Source organism: Vigna unguiculata, chromosome 6 (genome assembly GCF_037176805.1).
Source record: "Vigna unguiculata cultivar grain cowpea cultivar isolate G323 ecotype 2 chromosome 6, ASM3717680v1, whole genome shotgun sequence".
Lineage (NCBI taxonomy): Eukaryota > Viridiplantae > Streptophyta > Magnoliopsida > Fabales > Fabaceae > Vigna > Vigna unguiculata.
Window position 1 is genome coordinate 22,965,752 of NC_140797.1, and position 15,554 is coordinate 22,981,305.

Consider the following 15,554-nt stretch of genomic DNA (forward strand, 5'->3'; position numbering starts at 1 on the left):
TAAACACCTTGTTTCTCTACTTCCTTTTCCATCATCTTTATCTTTATTTCCTTTTCTTTTTCTTCAATTTCCCTTCCTTCTGCAGTTTTTATTTCTTCTTTTTCTATTCCTTCTTTTTCTATTTTCTCCTTCAGCCTATGTTGATCCTTACTGACTTGTCTTGGTGTCATAAATTTCGACTTCATTTCATGTCCCTCATGCCTAAAATAAAGGGAACGTTCATCAACATTGAGCGCTTTAAAATGAAGCCATGCCTATCTCAAAAGAAGATAACAAGAGTTCGTGGGAGTAATATCACACAATACTTCTTTCACACATTGTCCTATACTGAATTTTATCCTTGCTTGATTCGGATGAAAGCTTGTTGGTAACTGGAGTTTCTCCACCAATCTTTGGCTTACAACATTGTTGTCGCTTTCGTAAACGAATGCAACTGAACATGGGTGGCCTTCGATTAAACACCTTGTTCTCTACTACCTTTTCCATAATCTTTTTCTTTACTTCCTTTTCTTTTTCTTCAATTTCCCTTCCTTCTGCAGTTTATATTTCTTCTTTTTCTATTCTTTCTTTTTCTATTTTCTCCTTCAACGTATGTTGATCCTTCTTGGCTTGTCTTGGTGTCATAAATTTCAACTTCATTTCATGTCCCTCGTGCCTCAAATAAAGGGAACGTTCATCAACATTGACCGTTTTAAAATGAAGCCATACCCATCTCAAAAGAAGATGACAAGAGTTCGTGGGAGCAATATCACATAATACTTCTTTCACACATCGTCATGTACAGAATTTGATCCTTGCTTGATTCGGATGAAAGCTTGTTGGTAACTGGAGTTTCACCACCAATTTTTTCCTTACAATATTGTTGTCGCTTTCGTAAACGAATGCAACTGAACATGGGTGGCCTTCGATTAAACACCTTGTTTCTCTACTTCCTTTTCCATCATTTTTATCTTTACTTCCTTTTCTTTTTCTTCAATTTCCCTTCCTTCTGCAGTTTATATTTCTTCTTTTTCTATTCTTTCTTTTTCTATTTTCTCCCTCAGCCTATGTTGATCCTTACTGGCTTGTCTTGGTGTCATAAATTTCAACTTCATTTCATCTCCCTCATGCCTAAAATAAAGGGAACGTTCATCAAGATTGAGCGCTTTAAAATGAAGCCATGCCCATGTCAAAAGAAGATGACATGAGTTCGTGAGAGTAATATCACATAATACTTCTTGCGCACATTGTTCTGTACTGAATTTTATCCTTGCTTTATTCGGATGAAAGCTTGTTGGTAACTGGAGTTTCTCCACCAATCTTTGGCTTACAACATTGTTGTCGCTTTCGTAAACGAATGCAACTGAACATGGGTGGCCTTCGATTAAACACCTTGTTTCTCTACTTCCTTTTCCATCATCTTTATCTTTATTTCCTTTTCTTTTTCTTCAATTTCCCTTCCTTCTGCAGTTTTTATTTCTTCTTTTTCTATTCCTTCTTTTTCTATTTTCTCCTTCAGCCTATGTTGATCCTTACTGACTTGTCTTGGTGTCATAAATTTCGACTTCATTTCATGTCCCTCATGCCTAAAATAAAGGGAACGTTCATCAACATTGAGCGCTTTAAAATGAAGCCATGCCTATCTCAAAAGAAGATAACAAGAGTTCGTGGGAGTAATATCACACAATACTTCTTTCACACATTGTCCTATACTGAATTTTATCCTTGCTTGATTCGGATGAAAGCTTGTTGGTAATTGGAGTTTCTCCACCAATCTTTGGCTTACAACATTGTTGTCGCTTTCGTAAACGAATGCAACTGAACATGGATGGCGTTCAATTAAACACCTTGTTTCTCTACTACCTTTTCCATAATCTTTATCTTTACTTCCTTTTCTTTTTCTTCAATTTCCCTTCCTTCTGCAGTTTATATTTCTTCTTTTTCAATTCTTTCTTTTTTATTTTCTCCTTCAACGTATGTTGATCCTTCTTGGCTTGTCTTGGTGTCATAAATTTCAACTTCAATTCATGTCCCTCATGCCTAAAATAAAGGGAACGTTCATCAAGATTGACCGTTTTAAAATGAAGCCATGCCCATCTCAAAAGAAGATGACAAGAGTTCGTGGGAGCAATATCACATAATACTTCTTTCACACATTGTCATGTACAGAATTTGATCCTTGCTTTATTCGGATGCAAGCTTGTTGCTAACTGAATTTCTCCACCAATCTTTTGCTTACAACATTGTTGTCGCTTTCGTAAACGAATGCAACTGAACATGGGTGGCCTTCGATTAAACACCTTGTTTCTCTACTTCCTTTTCCATCATTTTTATCTTTACTTCCTTTTCTTTTTCTTCAATTTCCCTTCCTTCTGCAGTTTATATTTCTTCTTTTTCTATTCTTTCTTTTTCTATTTTCTCCCTCAGCCTATGTTGATCCTTACTGGCTTGTCTTGGTGTCATAAATTTCAACTTCATTTCATCTCCCTCATGCCTAAAATAAAGGGAACGTTCATCAAGATTGAGCGCTTTAAAATGAAGCCATGCCCATGTCAAAAGAAGATGACATGAGTTCGTGAGAGTAATATCACATAATACTTCTTGCGCACATTGTTCTGTACTGAATTTGATCCTTGCTTGATTCGGATGAAAGCTTGTTGGTAACTGGAGTTTCTCCACCAATCTTTGGCTTACAACATTGTTGTCGCTTTCGTAAACGAATGGAACTGAACATGGGTGGCCTTCGATTAAACACCTTGTTCTCTACTACCTTTTCCATAATCTTTTTCTTTACTTCCTTTTCTTTTTCTTCAATTTCCCTTGCTTCTGCAGTTTATATTTCTTTTTTTTCTATTCTTTCTTTTTCTATTTTCTCCTTCAACGTATGTTGATCCTTCATGGCTTCTCTTGGTGTAATAAATTTCAACTTCATTTCATGTCCCTCATGCCTCAAATAAAGGGAACGTTCATCAAGGTTGAGCGTTTTAAAATGAAGCCATGCCCATCTCAAAAGAAGATGACAAGAGTTCGTGGGAGCAATATCACATAATACTTCTTTCACACATTGTCATGTACAGAATTTGATCCTTGCTTGATTTGGATGAAAGCTTGATGGTAACTTGAGTTTCTCCACCAATCTTTGGCTTACAACATTGTTGTCGCTTTCGTAAACGAATGGAACTGAACATGGGTGGCCTTCGATTAAACACCTTGTTCTCTACTACCTTTTCCATAATCTTTTTCTTTACTTCCTTTTCTTTTTCTTCAATTTCCCTTGCTTCTGCAGTTTATATTTCTTCTTTTTCTATTCTTTCTTTTTCTATTTTCTCCTTCAACGTATGTTGATCCTTCTTGGCTTCTCTTGGTGTAATAAATTTCAACTTCATTTCATGTCCCTCATGCCTCAAATAAAGGGAACGTTCATCAAGGTTGAGCGTTTTAAAATGAAGCCATGCCCATCTCAAAAGAAGATGACAAGAGTTCGTGGGAGCAATATCACATAATACTTCTTTCACACATTGTCATGTACAGAATTTGATCCTTGCTTGATTTAGATGAAAGCTTGATGGTAACTTGAGTTTCTCCACAATTCTTTGGCTTACAACATTGTTGTCGCTTTCGTAAACGAATGCAACTGAACATGGGTGGCCTTCGATTAAACACCTTGTTCTCTACTACCTTTTCCATAATCTTTTTCTTTACTTCCTTTTCTTTTTCTTCAATTTCCCTTCCTTCTGCAGTTTATATTTCTTCTTTTTCTATTCTTTCTTTTTCTATTTTCTCCTTCAACGTATGTTGATCCTTCTTGGCTTGTCTTGGTGTCATAAATTTCAACTTCATTTCATGTCCCTCGTGCCTCAAATAAAGGGAACGTTCATCAAGATTGACCGTTTTAAAATGAAGCCATGCCCATCTCAAAAGAAGATGACAAGAGTTCGTGGGAGCAATATCACATAATACTTCTTTCACACATTGTCATGTACAGAATTTGATCCTTGCTTGATTTGGATGAAAGCTTAATGGTAACTTGAGTTTCTCCACCAATCTTTGGCTTACAACATTGTTGTCGCTTTCGTAAACGAATGCAACTGAACATGGGTGGCCTTCGATTAAACACCTTGTCTTCTACTACCTTTTCCATAATCTTTTTCTTTACTTCCTTTTATTTTCTTCAATTTCCCTTCCTTCTGCAGTTTATATTTCTTCTTTTTCTATTCTTTCTTTTTCTATTTTCTCCTTCAACGTATGTTGATCCTTCTTGGCTTGTCTTGGTGTCATAAATTTCGACTTCATTTCATGTCCCTCATGCCTCAAATAAAGGGAACGTTCATCAAGATTGAGCGCTTTAAAATGAAGCCATACCCATCTCAAAAGAAGATGACAAGAGTTCGTGGGAGCAATATCACATAATACTTCTTTCACACATCGTCATGTACAGAATTTGATCCTTGCTTGATTCGGATGAAAGCTTGTTGGTAACTGGAGTTTCACCACCAATTTTTTCCTTACAACATTGTTGTCGCTTTCGTAAACGAATGCAACTGAACATGGGTGGCCTTCGATTAAACACCTTGTTATTCTACTTCCTTTTCCATCATTTTTATCTTTACTTCCTTTTCTTTTTCTTCAATTTCCCTTCCTTCTGCAGTTTATATTTCTTCTTTTTCTATTCTTTCTTTTTCTATTTTCTCCTTCAGCCTATGTTGATCCTTACTGGCTTGTCTTGGTGTCATAAATTTCAACTTCATTTCATCTCCCTCATGCCTAAAATAAAGGGAACGTTCATCAAGATTGAGCGCTTTAAAATGAAGCCATGCCCATGTCAAAAGAAGATGACATGAGTTCGTGAGAGTAATATCACATAATACTTCTTGCGCACATTGTTCTGTACTGAATTTTATCCTTGCTTTATTCGGATGAAAGCTTGTTGGTAACTGGAGTTTCTCCACCAATCTTTGGCTTACAACATTGTTGTCGCTTTCGTAAACGAATGGAACTGAACATGGGTGGCCTTCGATTAAACACCTTGTTCTCTACTACCTTTTCCATAATCTTTTTCTTTACTTCCTTTTCTTTTTCTTCAATTTCCCTTGCTTCTGCAGTTTATATTTCTTCTTTTTCTATTCTTTCTTTTTCTATTTTCTCCTTCAACGTATGTTGATCCTTCTTGGCTTCTCTTGGTGTAATAAATTTCAACTTCATTTCATGTCCCTCATGCCTCAAATAAAGGGAACGTTCATCAAGGTTGAGCGTTTTAAAATGAAGCCATGCCCATCTCAAAAGAAGATGACAAGAGTTCGTGGGAGCAATATCACATAATACTTCTTTCACACATTGTCATGTACAGAATTTGATCCTTGCTTGATTTGGATGAAAGCTTGATGGTAACTTGAGTTTCTCCACCAATCTTTGGCTTACAACATTGTTGTCGCTTTCGTAAACGAATGGAACTGAACATGGGTGGCCTTCGATTAAACACCTTGTTCTCTACTACCTTTTCCATAATCTTTTTCTTTACTTCCTTTTCTTTTTCTTCAATTTCCCTTGCTTCTGCAGTTTATATTTCTTCTTTTTCTATTCTTTCTTTTTCTATTTTCTCCTTCAACGTATGTTGACCTTCTTGGCTTCTCTTGGTGTAATAAATTTCAACTTCATTTCATGTCCTTCATGCCTCAAATAAAGGGAACGTTCATCAAGGTTGAGCGTTTTAAAATGAAGCCATGCCCATCTCAAAAGAAGATGACAAGAGTTCGTGGGAGCAATATCACATAATACTTCTTTCACACATTGTCATGTACAAAATTTGATCCTTGCTTGATTTGGATGAAAGCTTGATGGTAACTTGAGTTTCTCCACCAATCTTTGGCTTACAACATTGTTGTCGCTTTCGTAAACGAATGCAACTGAACATGGGTGGCCTTCGATTAAACACCTTGTTCTCTACTACCTTTTCCATAATCTTTTTCTTTACTTCCTTTTCTTTTTCTTCAATTTCCCTTCCTTCTGCAGTTTATATTTCTTCTTTTTCTATTCTTTCTTTTTCTATTTTCTCCTTCAACGTATGTTGATCCTTCTTGGCTTGTCTTGGTGTCATAAATTTCAACTTCATTTCATGTCCCTCGTGCCTCAAATAAAGGGAACGTTCATCAACATTGACCGTTTTAAAATGAAGCCATGCCCATCTCAAAAGAAGATGACAAGAGTTCGTGGGAGCAATATCACATAATACTTCTTTCACACATTGTCATGTACAGAATTTGATCCTTGCTTGATTTGGATGAAAGCTTAATGGTAACTTGAGTTTCTCCACCAATCTTTGGCTTACAACATTGTTGTCGCTTTCGTAAACGAATGCAACTGAACATGGGTGGCCTTCGATTAAACACCTTGTCCTCTACTACCTTTTCCATAATCTTTTTCTTTACTTCCTTTTCTTTTTCTTCAATTTCCCTTCCTTCTGCAGTTTATATTTCTTCTTTTTCTATTCTTTCTTTTTCTATTTTCTCCTTCAACGTATGTTGATCCTTCTTGGCTTGTCTTGGTGTCATAAATTTCGACTTCATTTCATGTCCCTCATGCCTCAAATAAAGGGAACGTTCATCAAGATTGAGCGCTTTAAAATGAAGCCATACCCATCTCAAAAGAAGATGACAAGAGTTCGTGGGAGCAATATCACATAATACTTCTTTCACACATCGTCATGTACAGAAATTGATCCTTGCTTGATTCGGATGAAAGCTTGTTGGTAACTGGAGTTTCACCACCAATTTTTTCCTTACAATATTGTTGTCGCTTTCGTAAACGAATGCAACTGAACATGGGTGGCCTTCGATTAAACACCTTGTTTCTCTACTTCCTTTTCCATCATTTTTATCTTTACTTCCTTTTCTTTTTCTTCAATTTCCCTTCCTTCTGCAGTTTATATTTCTTCTTTTTCTATTCTTTCTTTTTCTATTTTCTCCCTCAGCCTATGTTGATCCTTACTGGCTTGTCTTGGTGTCATAAATTTCAACTTCATTTCATCTCCCTCATGCCTAAAATAAAGGGAACGTTCATCAAGATTGAGCGCTTTAAAATGAAGCCATGCCCATGTCAAAAGAAGATGACATGAGTTCGTGAGAGTAATATCACATAATACTTCTTGCGCACATTGTTCTGTACTGAATTTTATCCTTGCTTTATTCGGATGAAAGCTTGTTGGTAACTGGAGTTTCTCCACCAATCTTTGGCTTACAACATTGTTGTCGCTTTCGTAAACGAATGCAACTGAACATGGGTGGCCTTCGATTAAACACCTTGTTTCTCTACTTCCTTTTCCATCATCTTTATCTTTATTTCCTCTTCTTTTTCTTCAATTTCCCTTCCTTCTGCAGTTTTTATTTCTTCTTTTTCTATTCCTTCTTTTTCTATTTTCTCCTTCAGCCTATGTTGATCCTTACTGACTTGTCTTGGTGTCATAAATTTCGACTTCATTTCATGTCTCTCATGCCTAAAATAAAGGGAACGTTCATCAACATTGAGCGCTTTAAAATGAAGCCATGCCTATCTCAAAAGAAGATAACAAGAGTTCGTGGGAGTAATATCACACAATACTTCTTTCACACATTGTCCTATACTGAATTTTATCCTTGCTTGATTCGGATGAAAGCTTGTTGGTAACTGGAGTTTCTCCACCAATCTTTGGCTTACAACATTGTTGTCGCTTTCGTAAACGAATGCAACTGAACATGGATGGCGTTCAATTAAACACCTTGTTTCTCTACTACCTTTTCCATAATCTTTATCTTTACTTCCTTTTCTTTTTCTTCAATTTCCCTTCCTTCTGCAGTTTATATTTCTTCTTTTTCAATTCTTTCTATTTTATTTTCTCCTTCAACGTATGTTGATCCTTCTTGGCTTGTCTTGGTGTCATAAATTTCAACTTCAATTCATGTCCCTCATGCCTAAAATAAAGGGAACGTTCATCAAGATTGACCGTTTTAAAATGAAGCCATGCCCATCTCAAAAGAAGATGACAAGAGTTCGTGGGAGCAATATCACATAATACTTCTTTCACACATTGTCATGTACAGAATTTGATCCTTGCTTTATTCGGATGCAAGCTTGTTGCTAACTGAATTTCTCCACCAATCTTTTGCTTACAACATTGTTGTCGCTTCCGTAAACGAATGCAACTGAACATGGGTGGCCTTCTATTAAACACCTTGTTTCTCTACTTCCTTTTCCATCATCTTTATCTTTACTTCCTTTTCTTTTTCTTCAATTTCCCTTCCTTCTGCAGTTTATATTTCTTCTTTTTCTCTTCTTTCTTTTTCTATTTTCTCCTTTAGCCTATGTTGATCCTTACTGGCTTGTCTTGGTGTCATAAATTTCAACTTCATTTCATGTCCCTCATCCCTATAATAAAGGGATCGTTCATCAAGATTGAGGGCTTTAAAATGAAGCCATGCCCATCTCAAAAGAAGATGACAAGAGCTCGTGGGAGTACTATCACACAATAATTCTTTCACACATTGTCCTGTACTGAATTTTATCGTTGCTTGATTCGGATGAAAGCTTGTTGGTAACTGGAGTTTCTCCACCAATCTTTTGCTTACAACATTGTTGTCGCTTTCGTAAACGAATGCAACTGAACATGGGTGGCCTTCGATTAAACACCTTGTTTCTCTACTTCCTTTTCCATCATCTTTATCTTTACTTCCTTTTCTTTTTCTTCAATTTCCCTTCCTTTTGCAGTTTATATTTCTTCTTTTTCTATTCTTTCTTTTTCTATTTTCTCCTTCAACGTATGTTGATCCTTCTTGGCTTGTCTTGGTGTCATAAATTTCAACTTCATTTCATGTCCCTCATGCCTCAAATAAAGGGAACGTTCATCAAGATTGACCGTTTTAAAATGAAGCCATGCCCATCTCAAAAGAAGATGACCAAAGTTCGTGGGAGCAATATCACATAATACTTATTTCACACATTGTCATGTACTGAATTTGATCCTTGCTTGATTTGGATGAAAGCTTGTTAGTAACTTGAGTTTCTCCACCAATCTTTGGCTTACAACATTGTTGTCGCTTTCGTAAACGAATGCAACTGAACATTGGTGGCCTTCGATTAAACACGTTGTTCTCTACTACCTTTTCCATAATCTTTTTCTTTACTTCCTTTTTCTTTTTCTTCAATTTCCCTTCCTTCTGCAGTTTATATTTCTTCTTTTTCTATTCTTTCTTTTTCTATTTTCCCCTTCAACGTATGTTGATCCTTCTTGGCTTGTCTTGGTGTCATAAATTTCAACTTCATTTCATGTCCCTCATGCCTCAAATAAAGGGAATGTTCATAGAGATTGACCGTTTTAAAATGAAGCCATGCCCATCTCAAAAGAAGATGACAAGAATTCGTGGGAGCAATATCACATAATACTCCTTTCACACATTGTCATGTACAGAATTTGATCCTTGCTTGATTCGGATGAAAGCTTGTTGGTAACTGGAGTTTCTCCACCAATCTGGCTTACAACATTGTTGTCGCTATCGTAAACGAATGCAACTGAACATGGGTGGCCTTCGATTAAACACCTTGTTCTCTACTACCTTTTCCATAATCTTTTTCTTTACTTCCTTTTCTTTTTCTTCAATTTCCCTTCCTTCTGCAGTTTATATTTCTTCTTTTTCTATTCTTTCTTTTTCTATTTTCTCCGTCAACGTGTGTTGATCCTTCTTGGCTTGTCTTGGTGTCATAAATTTCAACTTCATTTCATGTCCCTCATGCCTCAAATGAAGGGAACGTTCATCAAGATTGAGCGTTTTAAAATGAAGCCATGCCCATCTCAAAAGAAGATGACAAGAGTTCGTGGGAACAATATCACATAATACTTCTTTCACACATTGTCATGTACAAAATTTGATCCTTGCTTGATTCGGATGAAAGCTTGTTGGTAACTGGAGTTTCTCCACCAATCTTTGGCTTACAACATTGTTGTCGCTTTCGTAAACAAATGCAACTGAACATGGGTGGCCTTCGATTAAACACCTTGTTCTCTACTACCTTTTCCATAATCTTTTTCTTTACTTCCTTTTCTTTTTCTTCAATTTCCCTTCCTTCTGCACTTTTCATTTCTTCTTTTTCTATTCTTTCTTTTTCTATTTTCTCCTTCAGCCTATGTTGATCCTTACTGGCTTGTCTTGGTGTCATAAATTTCAACTTCATTTCATGTCCCTCATGCCTTAAATAAAGGGAACGTTCATCAAGATTGAGCGCTTTAAAATGAAGCCATGCCCATCTCAAAAGAAGATGACAAGAGTTCGTGGGAGCAATATCACATAATACTTCTTTCACACATCGTCATGTACAGAATTTGATCCTTGCTTTATTCGGAGGAAAGCTTGTTGGTAACTGGAGTTTCTCCACCAATCTTTGGCTTACAACATTGTTGTCGCTTTCGTAAACGAATGCAACTGAACATGGGTGGCCTTCGATTAAACACCTTGTTCTCTACTACCTTTTCCATAATCTTTTTCTTTACTTCCTTTTCTTTTTCTTCAATTTCCCTTCCTTCTGCAGTTTATATTTCTTCTTTTTCTATTCTTTCTTTTTCTATTTTCTCCGTCAACGTGTGTTGATCCTTCTTGGCTTGTCTTGGTGTCATAAATTTCAACTTCATTTCATGTCCCTCATGCCTCAAATGAAGGGAACGTTCATCAAGATTGAGCGTTTTAAAATGAAGCCATGCCCATCTCAAAAGAAGATGACAAGAGTTCGTGGGAACAATATCACATAATACTTCTTTCACACATTGTCATGTACAAAATTTGATCCTTGCTTGATTCGGATGAAAGCTTGTTGGTAACTGGAGTTTCTCCACCAATCTTTGGCTTACAACATTGTTGTCGCTTTCGTAAACAAATGCAACTGAACATGGGTGGCCTTCGATTAAACACCTTGTTCTCTACTACCTTTTCCATAATCTTTTTCTTTACTTCCTTTTCTTTTTCTTCAATTTCCCTTCCTTCTGCACTTTTCATTTCTTCTTTTTCTATTCTTTCTTTTTCTATTTTCTCCTTCAGCCTATGTTGATCCTTACTGGCTTGTCTTGGTGTCATAAATTTCAACTTCATTTCATGTCCCTCATGCCTTAAATAAAGGGAACGTTCATCAAGATTGAGCGCTTTAAAATGAAGCCATGCCCATCTCAAAAGAAGATGACAAGAGTTCGTGGGAGCAATATCACATAATACTTCTTTCACACATCGTCATGTACAGAATTTGATCCTTGCTTTATTCGGAGGAAAGCTTGTTGGTAATTGGAGTTTCTCCACCAATCTTTGGCTTACAACATTGTTGTCGCTTTCGTAAACGAATGCAACTGAACATGGGTGGCCTTCGATTAAACACCTTGTTTCTCTACTTCCTTTTCCATCATCTTTATCTTTACTTCCTTTTCTTTTTCTTCAATTTCCCTTCCTTCTGCAGTTTTTATTTCTTCTTTTTCTATTCTTTCTTTTTCTATTTTCTCCTTCAGCCTATGTTGATCCTTACTGGCTTGTCTTAGTGTCATAAATTTCGACTTCATTTCATGTCTCTCATGCCTAAAATAAAGGGAACGTTCATCAAGATTGAGCGCTTTAAAATGAAGCCATCCCTATCTCAAAAGAAGATGACAAGAGTTCGTGGGAGTAATATCACACAATACTTCTTTCACACATTGTCCTATACTGAATTTTATCCTTGCTTGATTCGGATGAAAGCTTGATGGTAACTTGAGTTTCTCCACCAATCTTTGGCTTACAACATTGTTGTCGCTTTCGTAAACGAATGCAACTGAACATGGGTGGCGTTCAATTAAACACCTTGTTTCTCTACTACCTTTTCCATAATCTTTATCTTTACTTCCTTTTCTTTTTCTTCAATTTCCCTTCCTTCTGCAGTTTATATTTCTTCTTTTTCAATTCTTTCTTTTTCTATTTTCTCCTTCAACGTATGTTGATCCTTCTTGGCTTGTCTTGGTGTCATAAATTTCAACTTCAATTCATGTCCCTCATGCCTCAAATGAAGGGAACGTTCATCAAGATTGAGCGTTTTAAAATGAAGCCATGCCCATCTCAAAAGAACATGATAAGAGTTCGTGGGAACAATATCACATAATACTTCTTTCACACATTGTCATTTACAAAATTTGATCCTTGCGTGATTCGGATGAAAGCTTGTTGGTAACTGGAGTTTCTCCACCAATCTTTGGCTTACAACATTGTTGTCGCTTTCGTAAACGAATGCAACTGAACATGGGTGGCCTTCGATTAAACACCTTGTTCTCTACTACCTTTTCCATAATCTTTTTCTTTACTTCCTTTTCTTTTTCTTCAATTTCCCTTCCTTCTGCACTTTTCATTTCTTCTTTTTCTATTCTTTCTTTTTCTATTTTCTCCTTCAGCCTATGTTGATCCTTACTGGCTTGTCTTGGTGTCATAAATTTCAACTTCATTTCATGTCCCTCATGCCTTAAATAAAGGGAACGTTCATCAAGATTGAGCGCTTTAAAATGAAGCCACACCCATCTCAAAAGAAGATGACAAGAGTTCGTGGGAGCAATATCACATAATACTTCTTTCACACATCGTCATGTACAGAATTTGATCCTTGCTTTATTCGGAGGAAAGCTTGTTGGTAACTAGAGTTTCTCCACCAATCTTTGGCTTACAACATTGTTGTCGCTTTCGTAAACGAATGCAACTGAACACGGGTGGCCTTCGATTAAACACCTTGTTTCTCTACTTCCTTTTCCATCATCTTTATCTTTACTTCCTTTTCTTTTTCTTCAATTTCCCTTCCTTCTGCAGTTTTTATTTCTTCTTTTTCTATTCTTTCTTTTTCTATTTTCTCCTTCAGCCTATGTTGATCCTTACTGGCTTGTCTTGGTGTCATAAATTTCGACTTCATTTCATGTCTCTCATGCCTAAAATAAAGGGAACGTTCATCAAGATTGAGCGCTTTAAAATGAAGCCATGCCTATCTCAAAAGAAGATGACAAGAGTTCGTGGGAGTAATATCACACAACACTTCTTTCAGACATTGTCCTATACTGAATTTTATCCTTGCTTGATTCGGATGAAAGCTTGTTGGTAACTGGAGTTTCTCCACCAATCTTTGGCTTACAACATTGTTGTCGCTTTCGTAAACGAATGCAACTGAACATGGGTGGCGTTCAATTAAACACCTTGTTTCTCTACAACCTTTTCCATAATCTTTTTCTTTACTTCCTTTTCTTTTTCTTCAATTTCCCTTCCTTCTGCAGTTTATATTTCTTCTTTTTCTATTCTTTCTTTTTCTATTTTCTCCTTCAACGTATGTTGATCCTTCTTGGCTTGTCTTGGTGTCATAAATTTCAACTTCATTTCATGTCCCTCGTGCCTCAAATAAAGGGAACGTTCATCAACATTGACCGTTTTAAAATGAAGCCATGCCCATCTCAAAAGAAGATGACAAGAGTTCGTGGGAGCAATATCACATAATACTTCTTTCACACATTGTCATGTACAGAATTTGATCCTTGCTTGATTTGGATGAAAGCTTAATGGTAACTTGAGTTTCTCCACCAATCTTTGGCTTACAACATTGTTGTCGCTTTCGTAAACGAATGCAACTGAACATGGGTGGCCTTCGATTAAACACCTTGTCCTCTACTACCTTTTCCATAATCTTTTTCTTTACTTCCTTTTCTTTTTCTTCAATTTCCCTTCCTTCTGCAGTTTATATTTCTTCTTTTTCTATTCTTTCTTTTTCTATTTTCTCCTTCAACGTATGTTGATCCTTCTTGGCTTGTCTTGGTGTCATAAATTTCGACTTCATTTCATGTCCCTCATGCCTCAAATAAAGGGAACGTTCATCAAGATTGAGCGCTTTAAAATGAAGCCATACCCATCTCAAAAGAAGATGACAAGAGTTCGTGGGAGCAATATCACATAATACTTCTTTCACACATCGTCATGTACAGAATTTGATCCTTGCTTGATTCGGATGAAAGCTTGTTGGTAACTGGAGTTTCACCACCAATTTTTTCCTTACAATATTGTTGTCGCTTTCGTAAACGAATGCAACTGAACATGGGTGGCCTTCGATTAAACACCTTGTTTCTCTACTTCCTTTTCCATCATTTTTATCTTTACTTCCTTTTCTTTTTCTTCAATTTCCCTTCCTTCTGCAGTTTATATTTCTTCTTTTTCTATTCTTTCTTTTTCTATTTTCTCCCTCAGCCTATGTTGATCCTTACTGGCTTGTCTTGGTGTCATAAATTTCAACTTCATTTCATCTCCCTCATGCCTAAAATAAAGGGAACGTTCATCAAGATTGAGCGCTTTAAAATGAAGCCATGCCCATGTCAAAAGAAGATGACATGAGTTCGTGAGAGTAATATCACATAATACTTCTTGCGCACATTGTTCTGTACTGAATTTTATCCTTGCTTTATTCGGATGAAAGCTTGTTGGTAACTGGAGTTTCTCCACCAATCTTTGGCTTACAACATTGTTGTCGCTTTCGTAAACGAATGCAACTGAACATGGGTGGCCTTCGATTAAACACCTTGTTTCTCTACTTCCTTTTCCATCATCTTTATCTTTATTTCCTCTTCTTTTTCTTCAATTTCCCTTCCTTCTGCAGTTTTTATTTCTTCTTTTTCTATTCCTTCTTTTTCTATTTTCTCCTTCAGCCTATGTTGATCCTTACTGACTTGTCTTGGTGTCATAAATTTCGACTTCATTTCATGTCCCTCATGCCTAAAATAAAGGGAACGTTCATCAACATTGAGCGCTTTAAAATGAAGCCATGCCTATCTCAAAAGAAGATAACAAGAGTTCGTGGGAGTAATATCACACAATACTTCTTTCACACATTGTCCTATACTGAATTTTATCCTTGCTTGATTCGGATGAAAGCTTGTTGGTAACTGGAGTTTCTCCACCAATCTTTGGCTTACAACATTGTTGTCGCTTTTGTAAACGAATGCAACTGAACATGGATGGCGTTCAATTAAACACCTTGTTTCTCTACTACCTTTTCCATAATCTTTATCTTTACTTCCTTTTCTTTTTCTTCAATTTCCCTTCCTTCTGCAGTTTATATTTCTTCTTTTTCAATTCTTTCTTTTTTATTTTCTCCTTCAACGTATGTTGATCCTTCTTGGCTTGTCTTGGTGTCATAAATTTCAACTTCAATTCATGTCCCTCATGCCTAAAATAAAGGGAACGTTCATCAAGATTGACCGTTTTAAAATGAAGCCATGCCCATCTCAAAAGAAGATGACAAGAGTTCGTGGGAGCAATATCACATAATACTTCTTTCACACATTGTCATGTACAGAATTTGATCCTTGCTTTATTCGGATGCAAGCTTGTTGCTAACTGAATTTCTCCACCAATCTTTTGCTTACAACATTGTTGTCGCTTCCGTAAACGAATGCAACTGAACATGGGTGGCCTTCTATTAAACACCTTGTTTCTCTACTTCCTTTTCCATCATCTTTATCTTTACTTCCTTTTCTTTTTCTTCAATTTCCCTTCCTTCTGCAGTTTATATTTCTTCTTTTTCTCTTC